General features: G+C 34.7%; 1 pseudogene; it reads left to right on the top strand.

Annotated features, from left to right (window-relative positions):
* The window catches only part of LOC128210909 (TWiK family of potassium channels protein 7-like), a 37032-nt pseudogene that overhangs the window by 8560 nt on the left and 6406 nt on the right, over window positions 1-22066 (top strand).

Below are 22066 nucleotides of genomic sequence, written 5' to 3' on the forward strand. Positions count from 1 at the left end.
ATGCAAGAGGTCATATCATATCACATCGTCTTGTTTACTACCTGCTCATCAAAGATCTATGATAGGTTTTTTCAGTCTCGACTGATGTAGGAACCATCTGCGTAAATGAGTTGCTTCTTTCGTGCTAATTTATGGTGCACGTATGCTACATGACGATTTGAAAACTCGTTTGCTGCACGAATTGAATGAAATATTATAGATGTGTAGAATTGCTTATAAAGTTGTGTATTGTTCAATTATTTCGCTATGGTTCAATAGGTAAAAGGGAATGGATCCGTGCATATGAATTCAATCATGCTTTTAATCCCAATGTGCGAAATGCATATCAAGTTGATGCCTGTTTTAGGTGTTCCAGAGATCGATTATTTGTGTGGTACGTCAAAGACGGTAGGATGTTCGAATGTTTAGAGTGGAAGGTTAAAAACGGTAGGTTGTTCCAATGTTTAGGTTGGTAGGGTAGAGTCGATACACAGCTCGAATGTTAAAAGTGGTTGGTTAGAGTCGATAAGACATTCGAATGTTTTCGTGGTGTTATATGCGTTACACATGTTTACAATGTTATGTTCTACATTTTCTTCCTATTTGCTTTATCCTTCCGATTTCATTTATATAGCTTGCTGTTCTAAAAATGAAAAGTTACTATTAGTATGTAATGCTTTTAGCAATTTCAATTGTATGCAATCTTGAGGTAATGTTATGTTTTGAGTTCAGGCAATAGCCAAACGGAACACCTCGGTCTGTCATATAAAGCTTGCCGGCTATGATTGTTAGACTCCAAGATATCATATTTTCAATTTAAAGAAACTATAATATTAAAAAAATGTATCAACATAGCATATCTTTTCTGTAAATCGTACATTCCTCTCTCTATTTAACAGACCCCAGACATCTCACCATCCAAGACGTTTATCTCTTTATACAAATGTTCCTTTTTACGTCTTTTCAGTCACAAGTGATTTCTTGTTCAAACGGAACGACAATTATCACCGAGAGTATTTCTTTGCATAATTGAAGTGTTGTTCCAAACAAATAAGTGATTTTACAGTATAACCTTTTTTGTTTCGGTAACATATTTGAACGTCTAACAAGATACTTTTACGTCATATCTTCTTGAGACCATCACCTGCTGTTTGACATTAAAGATAAAAACTTAGACACACGATTGAGGCAACATTCTAACGGTGAGGCGACTCAGATATCGTTTGAAATTTGTGTCTTTGTAAAATTTGTGGTTAAGTATAAACTTGATATATCGGGGTAAAGGAGGTGTTTTATAAGTATGGTTGTAGCGCAACGCCAAGCGCAGTTGTTTCCTGAATAGGTTTACTAGTACATATGAAGTCAAAATCGTAATTATATGAGATGTAACAACACTAAGTCGGCCAAAGCAGAGACACTGGTAAATGAATTATACTTAACTATTAAAATATAAAGGCAGATTTTTGAGGATTAATCTAGGATAACATCTCCTCTGTTTCATTAGTTCGTAGTCGTGTCTTTTGTTTAGTCTATGAATAACTTATTAACTATTGCTGGACATAAAACAGCTTGGAATTTAAAACCTGTCTTAGTGTATTTTTCCGAGCTCATTGTGTCTGTAGAAATCTGGTCCGTCCTAGATTTTCCGCTTTCGAAAGTGGCATATGTCTACAAAGCAACACAAACAGAAGATTTAAGGATATGACATTTCAAATTATCAATAATTATGCGAAAAACTAAACTTGAATTAATATCAGAAACTCTTATCTCACTTCTTGCTGCGAAACCCTTCTCAGTTTGATGCACTCATTTTAAAAAAGCGTTAATGGTTTATTATAAATATTTCTCTCTTTAATTGTGCAAACTAAAATACCAGGTTGATTGATAAAGCATCCGTTTAACATCAGAACCATCCTAGCCACTTACAAACTGAAGAGGGCACTTATTATGCATTGTCGGATCCACTTGTAAAACGGAATGAACGGTGTGAAAACCGTGGTTGCCGACAATACTTATTATGAAGCTGTACAATTACAGGTTAAACTAATTACAGCCTAAATTATTTCTATTGATATTAAAAACTACCGAAATTTCAAAATGAAATTAGAAAAACCTATAAAATAAACGTTTCCATGAAGATTTATTTATTTTGAGGTATGCTCTTGTTGCCAATGCAAATAAATGATTGCTGTAAAGTTGGCATTTGGCAAGCGTCGGGAGTATATCGGTTCCAAAATTAACCTTCGACAGTTACCAAACAATGCATATTAAATACTAATAAACAGTTCAATACCGCTTTGACTCCGTGAAAACTTTCAGAATTCGGTTCGTACGTCGACCTTAAACTATATGTTAGTTATATGTATCTGTAATGATGACATTTATTGGCACAAACTTTACGAGACACTCCTGTTTCATAGCGTGCAACCATGAAAACGCATGCTTGTTTAGTATAAAAATGAGTCGAAATCTGTCCAGGGAAGTCTAGGTAATCTTTTAGGTAAAGGTACCATTATTTATGATTTTCAACATTCATTTTATCAACATTTTCCACACAGACAGTCATGAAAACATTCACATTTTTCAACACCTTACCAATGTAACGTTACTAAGCTAAGATTTTTCAATATATCTAACTAACAATAAAAGTGTCATGTCATGTTAAAAATAGCTATATTTTGTATAATTCTCAAAATCAACACATGAATATAATTATTTATATAATTATTAACAGCCAATATGACATAACCGATCGTGTAATTTGTTCCTCAAAAACAATAGAAATCACAAAGCAAATTACACTGTAAATTATATTAGAGATTACAGCGGGAATTTTGGATTAACATTACGTGTAACAATGGAACCTACAAAGGGAGGTGAATCACTGTCAGAATAACAATAGGAATAACATTGAGAATGGTTATATTTTGTGTGGTTATATCTGCTTTAACTTTAATGTCTTCATGTGTATTTTAATGTCTTTCAAACCGCCATAAGCGACAGTGTCACAAGATCTAAACTTCGTTGAACTATGACTAGAATCCCATAACCTTCAATGTGAGAACAAGGAAAATGCGACTTTAAAACGGGCATACAACCTAAAATATGTTGGGTTTCACCAAACTAATAATGTCCCATAACATGTCGTAATTTCAACCTTTTCATGTACTTTAAACATTTTGTGAAGGATGCTTTGTAGTGTATGTGTGTTTTTGTTTAGACCAAGTCTGTTAATTGGTGATTAATTTGTTAATTGATTATTTGGTTATCGAACAAAATTGCGTATTGCCAATATTTTAAAGACGATATTGCCCAGATTGATTGAAAGACGATACGGTCCAGAGATTTGAAGACGACATGGAACAGACTGAAAGACATTAAAACATCAGTTATTCGTAAAGGAAAAACCGCTGACAAATTATTTTATAGATGATTTTCATATGAATGGTACGTAGATACACGGGATAAATTTCCATGTTACAAAACAAATGCAAAGACTCTCACAACCTTCATTTTTCCACATAAATCACATCTTTTAAAAAAATAATGTCAGAAATTATGTTGCATATTTATTACACATACTATGTACGTGTTAATTTATATGAACACTATTAATTCCAATTGCTGATTTACATGAAATAGTTTGAATTGATATGCTATGTTTTCTCAGAAAGAAACATTTGTATATGTATGTATCACGTTTTCTTCGCACAAGGCCACATTTTAAATATGATGCCTTTTGTTGAACGCCCTCTATTTATTTTCAAAAGCTCATGTAACTGAGTAAAATTTATTTTAAATATTTTCTTGTTAATACAACCACGTTTATTTATGGCTTACAACTTTAATCTGATAAGAGTGATATAAGAAACTTACCGTGGAGAAATAAACGCTATTTAAGGTCACACAAAGGTTATAAATACAAACAACAGCAGAGCGGCTTGCTCATTTCTAGGAGTTCTTTGGAAATGTGGGCATACATTTAAGACTGAATGGGAATAACATTGGGAATGGCGATATTCTATAAATGTTATTAGTGCTTAAACTTAATCATTTATCTTGTCTTTATGTGTATATTAATGTTTTTCAAACCGTCATAAGAGACAGGGTCACAACATCTCATCTTCGTTTCAACAAGGTAAGCATCAAATAACTCTCATTGGGATAACAGGGAAAATTGGTGTGACTTCACATCGGGCATACAACATTATAACTATGTTAGGATCCATCAGACTTATAGAAAGATCCCAACGCCTCGTTATTACAACCAATGTGTTCTTAATGTATATTGCGTAGGAATTTATTGTAGTGAATGTATGTTTTTTCTTGACATTGATTGTTTTGGCACATTTCGGGGAATTGGTGATTCAAATGTAAATAAATTATTCGGTATATGGACAAAACGGTATACGCACATCGTCAATATAATTTAGAATTAATTGTGGAAATTACAATGCAAACTAAGGTTGGAATTGGGGTAGAGAATTACAGTTGGAATTACAATGGAAATTACATTGAAAATGGTAATATGTGTTAACTTAATCATCAATTTTCTTGTCTTCCTCTGTATTTTAATGCTTTTCATACCATTATTAGATACAGGGTCACAGGGTCAATAACGTACTTTAAAAACGGGGAAATTGTGTGACTTCACACGGGCATACAAAGTTACAATGTTTGAATCCATCAAGCTAACAGAAAGATCCCATAGCACGTCATTTTCTTCATAAATCACATCTTATAAAAAATGCATCGCAGTGATTAGGTTGCATATATATTGCAAATACTGTGTTGATGCTAAATAATATGCTAAATAATATTAACACCAATAATACTTAATGTAATTGACTGAATTTTCGGTGAGCTCATCAAATAAATTGTATTTTAGAACATTATAATCGTTGTAGTAGTGGTAGGAGTAGGAGGAGTAGAAGTAGTAGTAGTAGTAGTGGGAGGAGGAGGAGGAGGATTTGTGTCTTCTAGTCTGACGGTCTAGGTCATGTCGTCTGAAATGCATCGGCGATGGGCAAAGATACTCAAACATTCAAAAATGGTATACACGAAGGTACTGTGACTACTCGGGCAGAGTACCGGTTCTCGTATAGAAACGAATACAGGTATAAGGCGTTTGGTTGATATATATCGTATCGAGCGTTCGCGTATCGGTCAAAATATCGATGAAATAAAAACTTAAAAAAATATTTTCTTCTTTTATTTTATATCATTTTCATCCATGCGCGCTGCCATATTTGTTTTCCGAAACAGTGTCCGGTAACGACGCCATCTAGTAGCACGGTACTACTGGCGGGTTTGGTCACCCAACAGGTGCGTGTATATAAATGAAAGTTTAATTGGGTAATGTTTCAAAGCACAATAAACAAATAAATAACCGATATAGACTAGCCAAAACTGGAGTTATAGTACAACAGTTAGAACTTAGGCTCCGTGGTAATTCAGCAAACATAATGATCAGATAATTAACTGGAGCGACTCACTTGCATGGTAAATTAGTGTGTGAATGTTCCACAGAGAGGATTTTACAGAACATTTCGTGACGTATACACTTCTAAGTGTTATTGTCTTTCATTTAAATTGCTTTCAAGTTCATAAGAATGCAACAAAATTGGAATCCATATGAAAGTACTAAATAAATGCCTGCGATAGATCAAATGGCATTTTATGGCAGTGAATTGTATGTAACGTCCATGACGAGTCTCGTCATTGACGCCGCCGCTGATCAAACAGTTAAATTAATAATACGTCAATTGTCAAAGAAGCGTAATATTCAGTGTTGGAGTTGCTTTATCCCAACAAATATTGCAAATAAAGAGTGAAAATATAAAACATGAATATCAAACACTTGGGATTCGGACTTAATGGCCATGCAGTAACCAAATATAACGATAAACTTCAATAGGAAAACATTGTGTGACGTCAGTTTGTCCGTATTTATATGCATTTTCAGAGAGCAATGTAGAAATTTCCATTCATTCAGACAAAATATTGTTACGTATTTCCTGACAATAATTGTGAAATATGTATTTTCTTCTGCTCAGTATGTTCTTGAAATGGTATTTCTGTATGAAAATACCACAGAGCTCAACGAAACATGCGTTTTTTACGTTTTGTTTAGATATTTTGAAACCATTTGACTCCCGTACACAAGAATGCTGATAATATTGATATGATAATGCTATAATCTCGGGCATGACCGAAACCTCTAAATACTTGTAATACGAGTCCTCGATCGTATTCAAATTAATTCCCAATGTACGAAATTCCAGTCACAAGTGATGTATATTCCTAGCTTGGTGACACAACGTCGTCCGTACGATAATGGGAGATAAAACCAAAACAAACATTCACTTTGATGCCAAGTGGTTATTTCGCAACTGGGTTGGTTCCTGTTGTAAGTTGAGTACTGAATGAATGGAACGAGGGCATATCAGTTAAAAGTGGCATGCCCTCGCAACTAACAAGGGTCCCTCCTTGTGTGCATTCATCCGTGGTCCAGAAGTAAGACACTGTTTATTTCTGTGTTTGATAGTGTATTATCAAAGTGCTCTTATCTAGTAGAAACTTGTGAAAACATGGATATAACCAGGTCGCTACTTTAATGCTTATTGATGATACAGGGATGCTACATGGCTCAGTAGAACACTAGTTGTATGCACTTATTGATATGCATAAATCAATAGTTGTTGTCATTTATTGTGTTGTTGTTTTATTATTTGTGTATTTAACGGATATGAAAAAATATATTCAAGATAAGGGTTTTATAATAGGATGTGGATGTTTAATGGATGATGCGAAACAGCTGCTTAAATTTTGAGTATGCTATAGTTTCACGGAGGCTTCTTATAACCATGTAATAGAGTCATCAAAATTTACTTGAATGTTCTACATACGTTTACATGTCAAACGAATCGAATATGTCTTCGCGTAAACGTTATGGATATTTAATCAGCTGATGCTAAGGTATATCCAGTCTTTACACTAATTACTAAGATATTTTTTTTCTGGATATTACACATATAACTAATAGTTTGTAAAACGAGCAGTCCCTTGTTATTGACGGTGGTAGTTTTGTACTTAAGGCTTAATTGATGCACGCATCAATACGACACGACTGGCCTTGATTTTTAACAGAAAATAAAACGTTATAATTAATTTATAATTATAGTTGAGAGGCGGTGACGTGGGGTTTCTTTGAAACTGAATCTACCTTTAACCAAGTCTGTGTTAGCATTGAATGCTAATAGAAACATTCTAAGTATTGTATTGATTGCTGTCAACATCATGGTTTTTAGTAATTTGTCGTGAAGGATACCTCTTTCCCTGATGTAACACCTCTGACCAAAGCAGAATACAGATTTAAATTCTGAAATGGGAGAAACTTCATAATATTGGCAATATAAATGACGTCACTGCATTGACTGAAATTAATGAATAATGAATGAATCTCCGGAAGGTCAATGTAGCACTGTGAAACACTATACAACGCATCTACATTAACGACATAATACACATCGTGCATAGTGCTTTCAGATAATATGACAACTAAACGCATAGCAATACTAAAACAGTTGCTTTTAATGCATTGGTTCAATAAAGAGAGTGAATATTGGACCACATCTGGGCTCTTATTAATGAGTTACTAAAACAAACCTATATTTTCTGAGTGATCACAAAGCGGTGAGATATAGACTAGAGTTACAGAATTATTGAATAAGTAGATTTTGTCATAAAACAATACTTAAAAACAACATTTTTAGTGAAAAGCTGAGTGTATTTCTTCTTTGTGTTTAAATACAACTAGACTAAGTACGGTCATCGGTTGGAGCCCAAGGGTATTTGTAGAAACAGGTGAACTGGTACAATATGAAATCGAAGTTGAAATTATATGAGATAAAACAAGACTAAGTCGACCAAAGCTGACACACTAGTCAATGAATTATACTACCCTATTAAGGTATAAAAGCAGAGGATTTATCTAGAATAGGATCTTCTCTGTTTAGTTACTTCGTAGTTATTAACTTTCTGACAAGAATACTTCGGAATAGCGGTGTTTCGGATTAACAATTTTCCGCAAATGACAGTGTTCGCGAATTATAGATGACGTGAAATACTAAGTCGTGAAAATTGCAATGTCGGTTACACGTTACCAATACGATCAACTCGGTTTGAGTAATCTTTCGTATACAAAAATATTTGTTGATTTAGTGTTTTATAACTGACAAATAATTCGTTATTATACTACTTTATTGAAACAACGTAAAACATTTTAAACAAAATGACAGCACATATATGCATTCGAAACATAGCATAGTTTATAAAGAGCAAATTTAATTTTAAATAGCATTGAAATCACATTTTGTTAACCCAGTATCGTTCGGTCTATTTTTAAAGCATGATGTGATGTATCGCTAACTCTCATTTTGACATCGATGTTTGTAACATACGCATGCTCAATGTCATGTTTTAACCAGCGCTAATTGTGCTCCATTGTCACCTCAAGCCGATGCCCGAGTGCATTCGCAGTATGGTGTGAAAAACTATGCCTTTTTCTGTAGCTTTTTGCATATATATTGATCGAGTTCGAAATAAGAATTGATAAATAGGTGTGAAATACCAAATCGGAACCGTAGTTTTTACTTCGGAATAGCGATTTCGGATAAAAGACCAAAATTTAGTCAAACAAGAAGGAGTAAAATCGGGACCGACAAAAAATCGAAATAGCGATAATTTCAGTTAAAAGGTATTCGGAATAGCGGTGTTCAACTGTACAACAAAAATAGTGTACAATTGTTACAAAAACTTTATTATGGTAAATAGTAAATGTTTGTTAGTTTGTTTTGCCCTTTAATCATTTAAATCTGGTTTTGCATATCTAATAAGTACACAAGAATGCTGATAATAAGAATATGAAAATTGGTCAACCATGTGGGACAGCGTTGTCGTCAGTATCGTCAACAAAAAGGTCCCATTACAAAACGATAATCGTCAGTAGGCAGAGCCTAACCATAAACTAGTGTGGCGTATATTACGTCTGTTATTGAACGTAGTCCCAGACAACAAAATTCAGAACACTTACTTAACGCACAACCTTGTGATTGAAAATAAGTATAAAGTAAAAATAAGTAAGTAAATTTGCAATGACTCGAGTAGTACATGCAGTAACTATTACATATTTTTGTGAAACTATGCCAAGATATAATATGACTATCTATGTCAGTATGCTAAAAAATAATCTGCACCGTCATTTTGATCATTTCTTAAGTTTGAACATACTGAAATTAGATGGTTCGTAAGTCACTGTATGAGAAATATTTAGTATGATATATAATCAATATAATTAATTTTTTCCCAATTCTTCCTCCGCTTTAATTGAGCAAATTAAAATTCCAGGTTGATTAATATAACATACGTTTAACATATGAACCTACCTAGCCACTTATAAACTGAAGAGGACACGTTTAATGCATTATCGGATACCCCCGGTACTATTATAATGGAATTAACGGAATGAAGACTGAGGATGCCGACGACACTTATTATGAAGTTATCCCATTCGAAGGCAAAATTTTATAGAGCCCATTTTTTTATTGATAATTGAATTAACGAAATTTCAAAACGACATAAGAAAACTAACACAAAAAACTTTCCGTGAAAAGAGTATGTTTTTGTTGCCTATGTAAATGTATGGTTGTTGTATAATTGGTATTTGGCATGCGTCGGGAGTATATTTTTTCCAAATTGAACCTGTAACAGTTACCACACAATGCGTATTAAATACTTTTAATCAGTGCAATATCGCTATGGCTCTGTGAGGACTTTTAGAATTATGGTCGTATGCCTATCTTCAACTGAATGCACTTGATCAAGTATACTTGGACTGGTCTTAATTATCAAGTTACATGTACCTGTAATGATGATATTAATTGGCACCAACTTTACGAGCCTCCCCTTTTTCATAATTTTCAAAATGTAAAATGCATGCTGTTTAGAATTAACAAGTACTGCAATCTGGTCAGGGAAGTCTAGGTCAACTTCAAAATAGGGATATCATTAATAATCAATTTCAGCATTTATATAATCAACATTTTCCTCACAGATAGTCATAAAAATTCACGTTATAGAACACCGTGCCACTGTAACGATATTAAGCTAAGCTTATTCAATGTATTTAACTAACGAAAAGAGTGTAATATCATTTTAAAATAGCCATACTTTATATTAATTTCAATTTCGCTATTGTTCAGTTATCTTCAATCTGGGCCGTATATATGTCGTTTAATCTGAGTTGTATCGTCCTACGCCTACGAGTAGTAGCGTTTTCAAATCTAAGCCGTAAGTCTGCTTATCGGGGCTGTATGTTTCATCAACAATGACCAAATGGTCCGCTAGCCAACCCTGCCCGTTTTTACAACAACCTTTATGTAGTTTTCATGTAAATATTGGCTGCATTGTCCATAAACCAGGTAAGTATTTTCTGTTAACCTTGGCCTTATAGTAAGACGAGCATGATCGTATCGTTCGTATCAAGTGTATCGGCGATGGGAAAAGCTACATGCTCTTTTTTATTATTCAGTCAAACATTCTCAAAAAATAATGTAAACGATGGTATTGTAATAATTCAAGTATGTGCATTCGGTACTGTTCCAACAAACACTAAACAAATGAATAACAGAAAAAGGACTAGCCGATCAATATAATTAAATATAATTACAGCAAAACAGTAAGAATTCAAGCTCCGTGTTAATTTAGCATTCTTGGTTTTTAAGCAAAGAAAAGGTTAGTCAATTTTCTGGAGCAAATCTGGTATGAGTAAAATAGTGCGAGAATTATCTGCGGAGAGGATTTTACAGAACATTTCCTGAAGAATACATTTCATTGATTGTGCATCATTAAAATTATATTCATAGTACGAAGATCGCAACATCATCGGAATAGTAGAACAATTATGCTACTTATAGACCAAGTGACATTTTATTGCCGTTAATTGTATTTAATTGTATTTTACGTCGAAACTAGTGACGACATTGACGACGCCGCTGATCAAATAGATAATAAATACTACGTTCAATTGGCATAGAAGTGCAATGTAGTGAAGTTTTGAAGTTGGTTTTATCCCTAGAAAATTGACAATAAAGGAGACGGTATAAACATTGAATAGTCAAAACTTGGGATTCGGATATAAATGACCATGTAATGACCAGATAGTTTAATATGCCAATGAACCTCAATACGGAATACGGAAACATTGTGTGACGTCAGTAAGTTCTGTGTAAATGCAGAGAGTAATGAATATTCCATCCATTCAGACAAAATATTATTATGACATATTTCCTGACAATGATTGTAAAAAGTGATTTTATTCCGGTCATTAACCTTAAGAATGTTCTAGAAATAATTTCACTGTACGAACATACGGCAGGGCTCAATGAAACATGTGTTACACCTTTTGTTTAGACATTTCGAGCCAATTGGACTATGTTTTGCAGTTTATATGTCATTTATGATAATGCCCTTATCTCGGGCCCAACAGAAACATGCAAACATTTTAGCTCCGATCTTTTGGTCGTATTCAAATGAAATAACACGTACAGAATCACAGAGACTTCCTAGCATTGTATTAAAATGTCTTTCGTACGATTATGAGATAAAGCGAAAAACTGCATAGTTGCAAACAAAAAACATTAAAGGACGTTGGTGCCAATTGGCTTCTTCGCAACTGGTCTATTTACTGATGTTAGTTGTGTACACTAGGCATGTGGGTCAACAAACCAGTAAAAATGACATGCTCTTGCCGCTTACATGTGTTCATCACCTAAACCGGCGAATCCGTGGTCTAGTGGTAAAACACTTAACTGTTTTTCTCATGTCCGCTAATGTATTATCCAAGAACTCTAGTAGAATCTTGTGAAAACATGGATACTATCGGGTAGCTACGGTCATGCTAATTGATAATACATGGATGCTATATGGCTCATTAGAAAACAAGTTGTATGAACTAAGCATTCAGCAATAGTGTATTATCCTTTAGGCCACATAGAGCTGTGTATGGTTTTTATATGATATGTGCGTTTAACGGATATTTATTATTTACAATTGTATTTAGGATTAGGGTTTTAAGTTAGACCTTTGGATGCTTAATGCATGATGGATGTATTAGATTTCCCAGAAGACCGCTTTCCAATATGAGTAAAAAAAGTACTTGACAGCGGAAATGTAATGATGTCCTTAGAAGAGATGAATATGTAGTACGTTTAATTTCTCACGTATAAGAATATTGCAATAAATTGAAAAATGAACACCTCCACACATTCCATTGTCATTCAAGTGTATGAAAGAAGCAGAGCATAACCAAGGCACGGGATACCTGATATTGGAGGCATGTCGATCGGTATCTTGATGTATATGAACATTTCTCCAAGGTTTTCTTCAATCTAAATTAAAGAGACCTAAAGGGCTTCCTACTGTAGTTTAAAAATAGTAGATAAAGGGATTGGCTGGTCATACTATTGAGTTATTTTGCAGACGACTTACCGCATATCATTTTTATATTATATGTAGTATTATGAACATATTATGAACTCAACATATAAAACATAGTTCAAGCTTTCTTCAATAACCCCTTGGGTGCCAGCAAATCTAATATACAAAATGATTCCGCAAAATATGATGCTGTCATGGCGATAATATCATCAATGCAAATTAATAATGCATATTCTGCTATGAGCAAACCACACCGATATCGCGCTAAGGGAATAAATTAATTTGGCGACAGGTTAAGTAGAATAAGAGTTTGATTAGTGAATAAGCCGGACACAGGAGTGTTTTCTCCGATTCAACACCCCCCCCAACACACACACACACACACGCACACGCACACACACACACGCACACACACACACACGAAACAACACCACATTCTGGTGTCACATCTTGCTAACGGGAGAAATGAATGTTGTTATAACTTGTAGTTTTTCACATAAGTAGTTGTTTCAAAATAAAGCATACTATAAAACAGTTTTAACTTAATTAACAAGCATACGAAGAAGATATTTTCTTGATGTAAAATTATTCACAGTTCATTTGCAAATACGTTTATATACCTTCACTACCTTTACTGAAGCCATAATGATTCAGCCGTAGATGAGAAAGCTCGTTTCAATCTGGGATTGTTTTACACAGATGAGAAATGTAAGAGGCTTCATTGACAAGTCTATCTGATTTGTTTCTCTTACTTGGCTTCAGCGAAGAACTAATGACAAGCATATTAATGTTCGGTGCGAAAGTATTTATTTCTTCGGGACTTCCCAGGGTAGCGCAGTGACTAGGAGAATACGGCTGTGTATGCCAACACCGTTCAACGATCTGGACGGAACCAGTATGAGTAATGCAGATAAGCATCGCATGGCAAATTATAACACGTGTTTTTGAAGAAAGGAAAACATTATACGCTTTTGCTTTTACCAGCTACTGGATATATATCAATCTGGTAAAACAATATTTTGTTTGTTTTCGTTACGTCACAAAATAGATTTAGCTGGGAATCGCGATAGCACTTAGTTGTTCAGGCATGTGCCATTAAAATAGTCTTATAATATATAAGAAAATACTGATTATACCTGCTGTGCTAGAAGTCTTAGTATTGATTTCAATGGTGTGCTGTTTATTCTGCTTCAATATTGCAAAGTAATCTGAGATCTTAACTTGTGTTCGAATGACTGCGTGTCTCATTACAGGGAAAAGTATCATTCTACAATGCGTTATAGAGGGCTTAAACATGTTGAAGTTATACAATTTCAAAGTTATAGGTTATAAATTCCAAACAATTCGGAGATTTTATGTGTGAAAGGTATAGATACAAGTGTAAGTGTAGAATTCAATTATATTACCATCGCTGAAACTCTCTTAATATAAGAACGAGCTGGTGATTTGTTACTAACCGTATCACCATCAAAATGGACCAATTTACACGTCAAAATGGTCAAAGTCAAAAGTGTAACAAAATAAATAAAGCATAATTTTTCGAACATAGTTTAAACAATGTTATTCATAAGACAATAATTTAATCATATATTTTTGTAATCTAATTGACAAATATTGTTTGCGGCTCTTTTGCAAATTCTTCATGATTGCTCTTATATAAGCGACAGATCCGTTCCATTATTTTTAAAGTTACATGGTTGCTTAAATGTTCGAAACACATTCTTACATTCATTAAACCCTCAATCGCTATTTCTACACCAGGTCAGTTTTATTTCAACAAGTGCATTGTCCGTTTGAGCTCCTCATGCAGTTTGTATTGGTACCCTCATTCTTGATAGATCTTCCTAGCAAAGAATATCATTGTTTCAATGCAAGGTAGATATGAGTTTAAATTTGTTACAATAATGTGTGTGTGTGTTACGGTGATGATGACTTGTATTTTGATGTTAAGGTCAATAATGCAAAATGTTTCCCCTTCTGCCATTCTAAATATATATTAGTAATATTCAAGATCAAAACCAGTGTTTCGTAATGCTGTGTATTTGGTACAATTCGTAAATAAATACACGTTTAAATGCCTATTAAAGCATTTACGTCTAGACGAAGTTTAAAAGTTTGCCAACGGAATAAGTAATTAAAGATGGTAAAAATTATATTCAGTTTGCCGTAAAATTCCTGTCAGTAATTAAGGTTGCCTTTACTTTATTGTATCTATTCTGTAGTTCAAACGTAGTTGCTTTTCCTACGGCAATGTCAAACACATGAGTTTCTTGTTATCTTTAAAAAGTTTATGTATATAGCCCTGTGTTGGCAGGATACAAACTGTTCTTGGCAAATTAGTGTATGAGAATAGACGTGAAAGTGATGGTAGTTCTCGACACCGACTGTTTCGTTATTGCCAATGTGAGGCAGACGAAACCATTGCTGTTACAAGTAATTAATATATACTAACAATAATTATGCCGTTATGAGTCAGACAATATTTGCTCCACGAAAATATAAGTATTGACGTACTTTCGTGCACGTCCGTTCATTGTTATGAAGTGCGGACAAGGTCGTAATCTGGACTTAATTGGTTAATTAGGTACCATACCAAGTGCCTATTATGCAAAAAAAAATACCTGTGTTTCCGGTTACATGGCGAAATTTATCTTCGACTACCGTATTTTCCCGCCAATTTTGCCCATGAAATCTGGTGTTGTTTATATACAATACTCGTTTATAAGTCGCGATCGGTTTTTAGAAAAATCCAGCACTTCAATTTCTACAATCTGTGATAATTAAACAGTCAATTATTAACTAAATAAATTTTGTTAAATTTGCTTGAGGAAAATCGCCGATTTTCTTGTCAACTGTGAGTTCCGTAAACTAGGCATTCAAGTGGAGGTAAGTTAATAATAGAACAAGTAAACGCGGATATGGATTTATTTTACGTATCTCATTTTCGTACAATCAAAGTTTCATTCATATTATAGTGAATTCAAAAATTTCGGTCATTGTTTTAAGATTCCCAGACGACGATTATTGATAATTATTTTTTCGATCGTATGTATTCTCCTACCAGCCTAGGCGAAATCCTGGCAATCAAATGGGATCATACGGTATCCGACCGACCGAATTAAATACAAACCATAGCCACGCGCCTTTGATCTTATCACCGCTCGTGCTCTGACGTCACAAATTGTACGGTTTGATCCGCAGCCGACACATTCAATAAATGTGTTGTTAACTTTCGCAGGTTTTTGTTTGGATTTCAGTTGATGGGACTTAAATAAGGCGAAATGAATAACCGTTGATATTTGCGGATACATTAATGTAACGATTAATGAAATGCGTATTGGAACCTGGCAGTTAGTCTGCATAAATTCGCAAAGTCTAATCGTAAGAAGCCTGCATGATATACACAAAGCCTTATCGTAAAAAGTAAGTTTTATTATGGACATGGATAAATAACACCGCGAACTATAATCCTAAATATTTTCATTATAAAGACAGCAAAATATGTCTTCTGTGATCAACCACGTGTTTGACCGTAAAAATACGTTTACCAATTTGAAGATATCGGACAGGGTTCGCCGCCCTCCGCCATTTTGTTTTCCTGTTGACAAAGGTCTCGGTAATACATACTCAGGAATTAAAGTTTATTCTCCGGGGACATAGAAAAAAGACAAACAACGAAAATAATGACGATATATTTAAGAAATATTTTTTATGATAGAATTTAAGGAAAATAAATAAAAAAAATCTTTATGTCTAAAAAAAGATTAGGTCGGCGAGAAAAAAATAGGGTCGGTCGGGTTACCGGAAACACAGGTATTTTTTTTAGCCTTAACATCATTGTAGTTCAATGTTCATTCGTCTTCATTTTCGGACGTTTGAAATAACTCAATATAAGCTGAAATGTGTTTTATGTGTCCAAGCGGTGTTGCCATGATCAAATGCTCCATTTTAGGAATGTTTCTTCTGGCGTTGTAAATACGTATCAACGTAATCTTGTCTTGAGGATTTAGAGAACATCATTTTTGTCAAGTAATGAGAACATAAAATTAACTAGAGTCTAGCATTATTCGTATTTCAACGAACTTTAGGTTGAGCAGAACTATGTACATGTACTTGCCAGTGTCCCATCGGGATTGGTTTTTCTTGTGTTTGAGTTTATTGGTGTTTGTTTTAACCTTTTTATACTAATTGCTTTCCACAACAAATTGAAAAAGGCAGTTACGTAAATTGAAGGGAAAACATGTTGACACTAATATGGCCAGACATTTTATGGCATTAAAACGCTCTAAACATTTCATCAGGTACTTAAAACGAATGGTGAAAATTCTTGGAGGTTTTCAACCTGTTTCCATGATACACAACACGCTGCAGCCATCACTCGCTCATTAAGTATGGCTCATGTTGTTTACACTCATTGTTCGTGTCTAGTTACATGATCGGAAGAAATCTCTTATCTAATAGATAGCATATCAAAGAAAGTTGTGTTTATGAACTATCTTTGATGTACTATCTTGAGGTTTTCTACATCCTTTCATTTACATTTTTTAATATCTTTTTTCTCATATAAATAAGCATATCGGATTTTATATTTTGATATTTATATGAAAACATTATATAACAATTCATAAGTTACGACCTGTAATGTACGTGTGCTAAACATTTGTTTCCATATTACATAGCTTTTAAAAAGAATGAAAAAACCTTCAAATCAAAATGCACACTGTCAATGAATTTCCGGTGAAATGAAATCCGATTACATTTTAACTCGTACAAATATTACGGTTGCATTATTCTTTCATGATTGTATTATCAGGAATTGATTTTGTTATTAATTCAAAAGACTAGACCATTATCTGGTGCGTGCCTGTTGATTGATGGTTTAACTTGGTTGTTAATTTTACATAAATGTTTCATAACAATAAACAAGGTGCAGGGAAAATATTAGAGTGGATTAAATCTGAACATTTTCTCTAATTATAAGGTGTTAATGCTTCAATTGAAATTACTGAAATATATTTTCAGAGGACACTCGTCTCCTGTACAAACCTGAAGGGTCGATGGACGCGGACGACGGTCATTTGTCGGTGTCAATGGCCGGGAGTACGGACACATTGGCCACTGACGTCACCATTTCCTCGGAAAAGCTGACCCAGCCCGAGGGATGCCTTGGAAAGACTAAAAGAGTAGCCCAGGCCGTCTACAAGGCGGCGCGGTCCTTGGTGGGGCTTATCATCATTCTTATAGCGTACACTGCGCTCGGCGCCGCCATATTTATGGCCGTGGAATCATATCATGAGCAAAAATACAAATCCAACATTACGGATATTAGAAAGAATCTAATTACTCATTAGTACAGTCAGTGAATCAGGTCCAAGACGTGAACAAGTTCAGGGCGGACACAACAAGCTCTTAGTGGACTATGAATCGGCGATCCGGGAGGCGATTAAGAATGATGTGACCACGGACTCCACAGTAGAGGTGTGGACGTACTGGGGCAGCCTGTTCTTCGTATGGACAGTCTATACCAATAGGTAATAAGTGTTCAGGTTATTTTATTTAAATAATTCTCGCGCCTTGTACGTCTTAAATCCTAGCATTTCGATACAAAGAACAAAATGACAGATAATACATGATTCCAATGCATTATTAGTTCTTTAAAAGAGACAGCATATAATTGGAAGTTTTTAACGATGTTTTTATATGGTAAATCCTAACAAACTTACATTCTTATTGGGACTTCGCGGTTAAAGGATATTAGTCCAGAAAAAGTAAAAAATAAATATTATAATGTTATTAATTAGGTGGTTTCATATTGGCCCAGTTATTTGTCCAAGGTTAGCTGTATTTGCCTGAGCCCGAAAGGGTGAAGGCAAATACAGCTTATCGAGACAAATAACTGGGCCAATATGAAATCACCTAATTAATAAGTATTTCATAAATTAACTATTACCATTTTGGTTAAAAACATTCTTGTAACTTACCATTAGTTCACATTGAAGCCGTATGAATCCGTATTCATCCCTTATTAATTCATGGTGTCTGCTTTTCTACACTTGGCTTTGCTGATTTTTACATGCATCCTTAAGGTGACATTGCACATACTTATGAATAAAGCACTGTACATTGTAAAAAGTAAAAGGCATGTTTTTTCGTCTTAATTTCGTAAATCGTTTGCCAAACGTAAAATGTTTCACCTTCGTCGTCCATTTTGTCGGTGTACAAAATCATAATTGTCGTAAAATCCACCAACGGGTTAAATACAACTGCAATATCAAACCGTACAAAGTGGTTAATTTATTCAATAGGTTCAAGTATCATAATAGGTTTATACGAAGCACAAAACTTTCAAAACAGCCGGAAACGGAAAACAAAATGGCTACCTTAAAAATTTTTTAGCATATTTCTCATATTAGGAGAGTTTCGATAGCCAATGAAAATGGCCCAATTCTCAAATCCTATATTAGGCAAGTTTTGTAGGCAATCAAAACGGAGGTAACTCATATTAGCCGAGTCTGGTTGATATTGGCCGAGTTTGGTTGATATAAGCCGAGTTTGGTTGATATTGGCCGAGTTTGGTTGTATTGATAATGAGCGAGTTTCTGGCATATATTGTCTTCAATTGTATGGTATTGGTACCGCAATGGTCTCTGTATCTCGTCAAACACGTAATAGTTGATTAATAATGTATCAAACAAGCTATATAACAATTATATAGTATTTCAAAAACTCAATATCCAACGAACAATTTTAAGTTTTAGGGGTTTTATCATTATGTCTCCCCCTCTCTGGGGGAGACATATTGTTTTTGCCCTGTCCGTCAGTCCGGTAGTCCGGTAGTCCGTCAGTCCGTCAGTCCGTCCGTACGTCACACTTCGTTTCCGATCGATAACTGGAAAACCGCATAACCTAGGATCACCAAACTTGGTAGGGAAGTTGGTCGTGAGGTGTAGAGGATTCCTATTGTTTTTGGGGTCACTAGGTCAAAGGTCAAGGTCGCGGCGACCCCCAATATAAAAAACATTTCTGCTCAAAATCTTGAGAACGGTTTGACCTAGGTTCACCAAATTTGGTAGGGAGGTTGGTCATGAGGTGTAGAAGATCCCTATTGTTTTTGGGGTCACTAGGTCAAAGGTCAAGGTCGCGGCGACCCCCAACGTAAAAAACATTTCCGCTCAATATCTTGACAACGGTTTGACCTAGGTTCACCAAACTTGGTAGGGAGGTTGGTCATGAGGTGTAGAAGATCCCTATTGTTTTTGGGGTCACTAGGTCAAAGGTCAAGGTCGCGGCGACCCCCAATGTAAAAAAATATTTCCGTGCAATATCAGGAGAATGCTTTGATCTAGGTTCACCAAACTTCATGTCCATCATTTATTTTTTCTCAGCTACGACCACACAATAGGGGAGACAAGCGCTTTTTCAAAAAAGCAATCTCTAGTTCCATACTGCAAAAACATAACGATTATGCATGAACGACACCCACAGTTCAAAATGCAATAGTGTCGCCTGTCATTAGAAGCTTTGTTGATCTGAATAGGATACTATTTTACAAAGAAAGCCTGTTTTAATGCATTTAATGCTTGTTTGTGCAAAGTACTTTTGCAGTTACATGGTAAAATACGAATACATTTTTATAAACTATTTCAAATATCAACCACTTCCTTAAATACAATTTTATTTTTTAATACACGCTCTGTTTTCAACCTACCCGTTTGGACGTTTAGAGATTAGAAGAATCCCGTTTGGAATGTCTATTATTCTAGACTAGTACGGCTGACCGCTAGTCAACTTGATAACGGTGTCGTCGCGTACCAAGTGTACAACAAGATGTAATGAACATGTTTGCATCAATTATTTACTATCAAGCACTCAATACTTGCTAAACTAATTATCTGAGTTATTATGGAATACAACATATTAAAAATATATAAAACATAGTATACAGAATGTGTAGCCTGAACTGCGAAAGACATAAACTTTTTCAAACACCAGAACACGTTCAAAAAATGCTTATTCTATGTGCAGTAGAAATCCGAACCTACAAGGTTTACAGATCTATATAAAACTAAGATATATCTAAGCGATATAGATTCTACTTCGAAATCATAGAGTTTGATGCCGTTTTTCTTACCTCGTTATGATATGAGATGCAGAACACCAGCTCTGTATATAATAATGTAATTAATCATTTTTTATTGTAAATATATGTGCTTTCTCAGACAAGGCTGCATGTTCTTGTTTTCAGTTAGAAGAAAAACGTTGATGTTCTAGTTTATTCATAAAAACACACATTGACAATAAATGTAAGGAAGATCACTCGGTGAATTGACATTTTTAGTTGTGTAAGTTTCGGACAATTTTAAAACGGTATAGCATGTGTGGAAATATAATGGGACCAGTTCTGGCACTTTCTGTTAACACAACAATCGCCCAAAGCGATTAGAGGTTGGTAGAGTTAGTGGTATATTATGCTCTGTCCTGTCATTTTTTCTGCTCGTTTGTAATTTATGACAATGGCAATGATATAGACGAAACTTAAAAACATTGTTTCTATATTTTTATCTATAACTACACGGTGCTTACAGAATGATAAATGAGTCATTAAACGCGTGTTTGGTTTATGATACTGGTGGGTAATGTAACCGCTGTTTACCGTGTTGTCAAGGACACCGTTCAATAACTCGCGTTTGGTACACGGAATTAGCGTTGTTATTTATCCACACGCGTTACAGTCTACCTACTTAATACAGTTCCAATATGAGACTTATGTATATAAGAATACATAGAAAACATTCTCACACATTATACAAATAATACGTAAGCTTTCCGATCATGTCTAGAAGTTAAGCTACTCGGGAAGTGGAATATCTTCTTAGTAATAAAATTTCTTACTCTTTTCTTTTGGTAGTGTTTTTAGAAAAAGTCTCATATTATAGAAACGTGGTATGAACAGGCTTTTTACAGATGAAAGCACAAGGAATATACCGAGAACGTTTTCAAATACTCAAGGCATACCAGACCCAGTGCTTTCCAAATAATATCTCTACACTGTTTTCCATGTTCTGGCATTGAGCGACATTACAGGTCAGTCCGCCTGTGGAAACAAAATTCTGTACCTCTCGTCGAGTTTTATGTATTTCTCGTTGAGTTTTATGTATTAATACGATATCAACAAAAACAATGCAAAACTTTCAGTTAAGCCTGACCAAATATCATGTGTGTTTCCTGCTACAAGACCGACTGTTATTGTTTAACCAAGGTCTAAATTTTAGATTTTATTTTTTCTCCAACCTCAGATAAGTAGATCCAATAATTTAACAATGCTAGAAATTCTTATCTTGCCCACGGGCGAAGATAAAATGCCCTTATGGAACTCCTTTTTATTGGTTACCACATTGTAATTACCTCCCTTGTTGATGACTGTCGTCTGTAACATCATGGAAATCTTGTCTTGTGACCTCGTTTCCGGAAAACACCCTATGCTCGGGTCGGAATGAACCTATCTTACACGAGCGGCCATGGAAGATACTTATATTCTTTGGCCCACTAGTGATAACAACGATAATTTCGTCGTCTTCACACCAATCCT

This window comes from Mya arenaria, chromosome 12 (assembly GCF_026914265.1).
Source record: "Mya arenaria isolate MELC-2E11 chromosome 12, ASM2691426v1".
NCBI lineage: Eukaryota > Metazoa > Mollusca > Bivalvia > Myida > Myidae > Mya > Mya arenaria.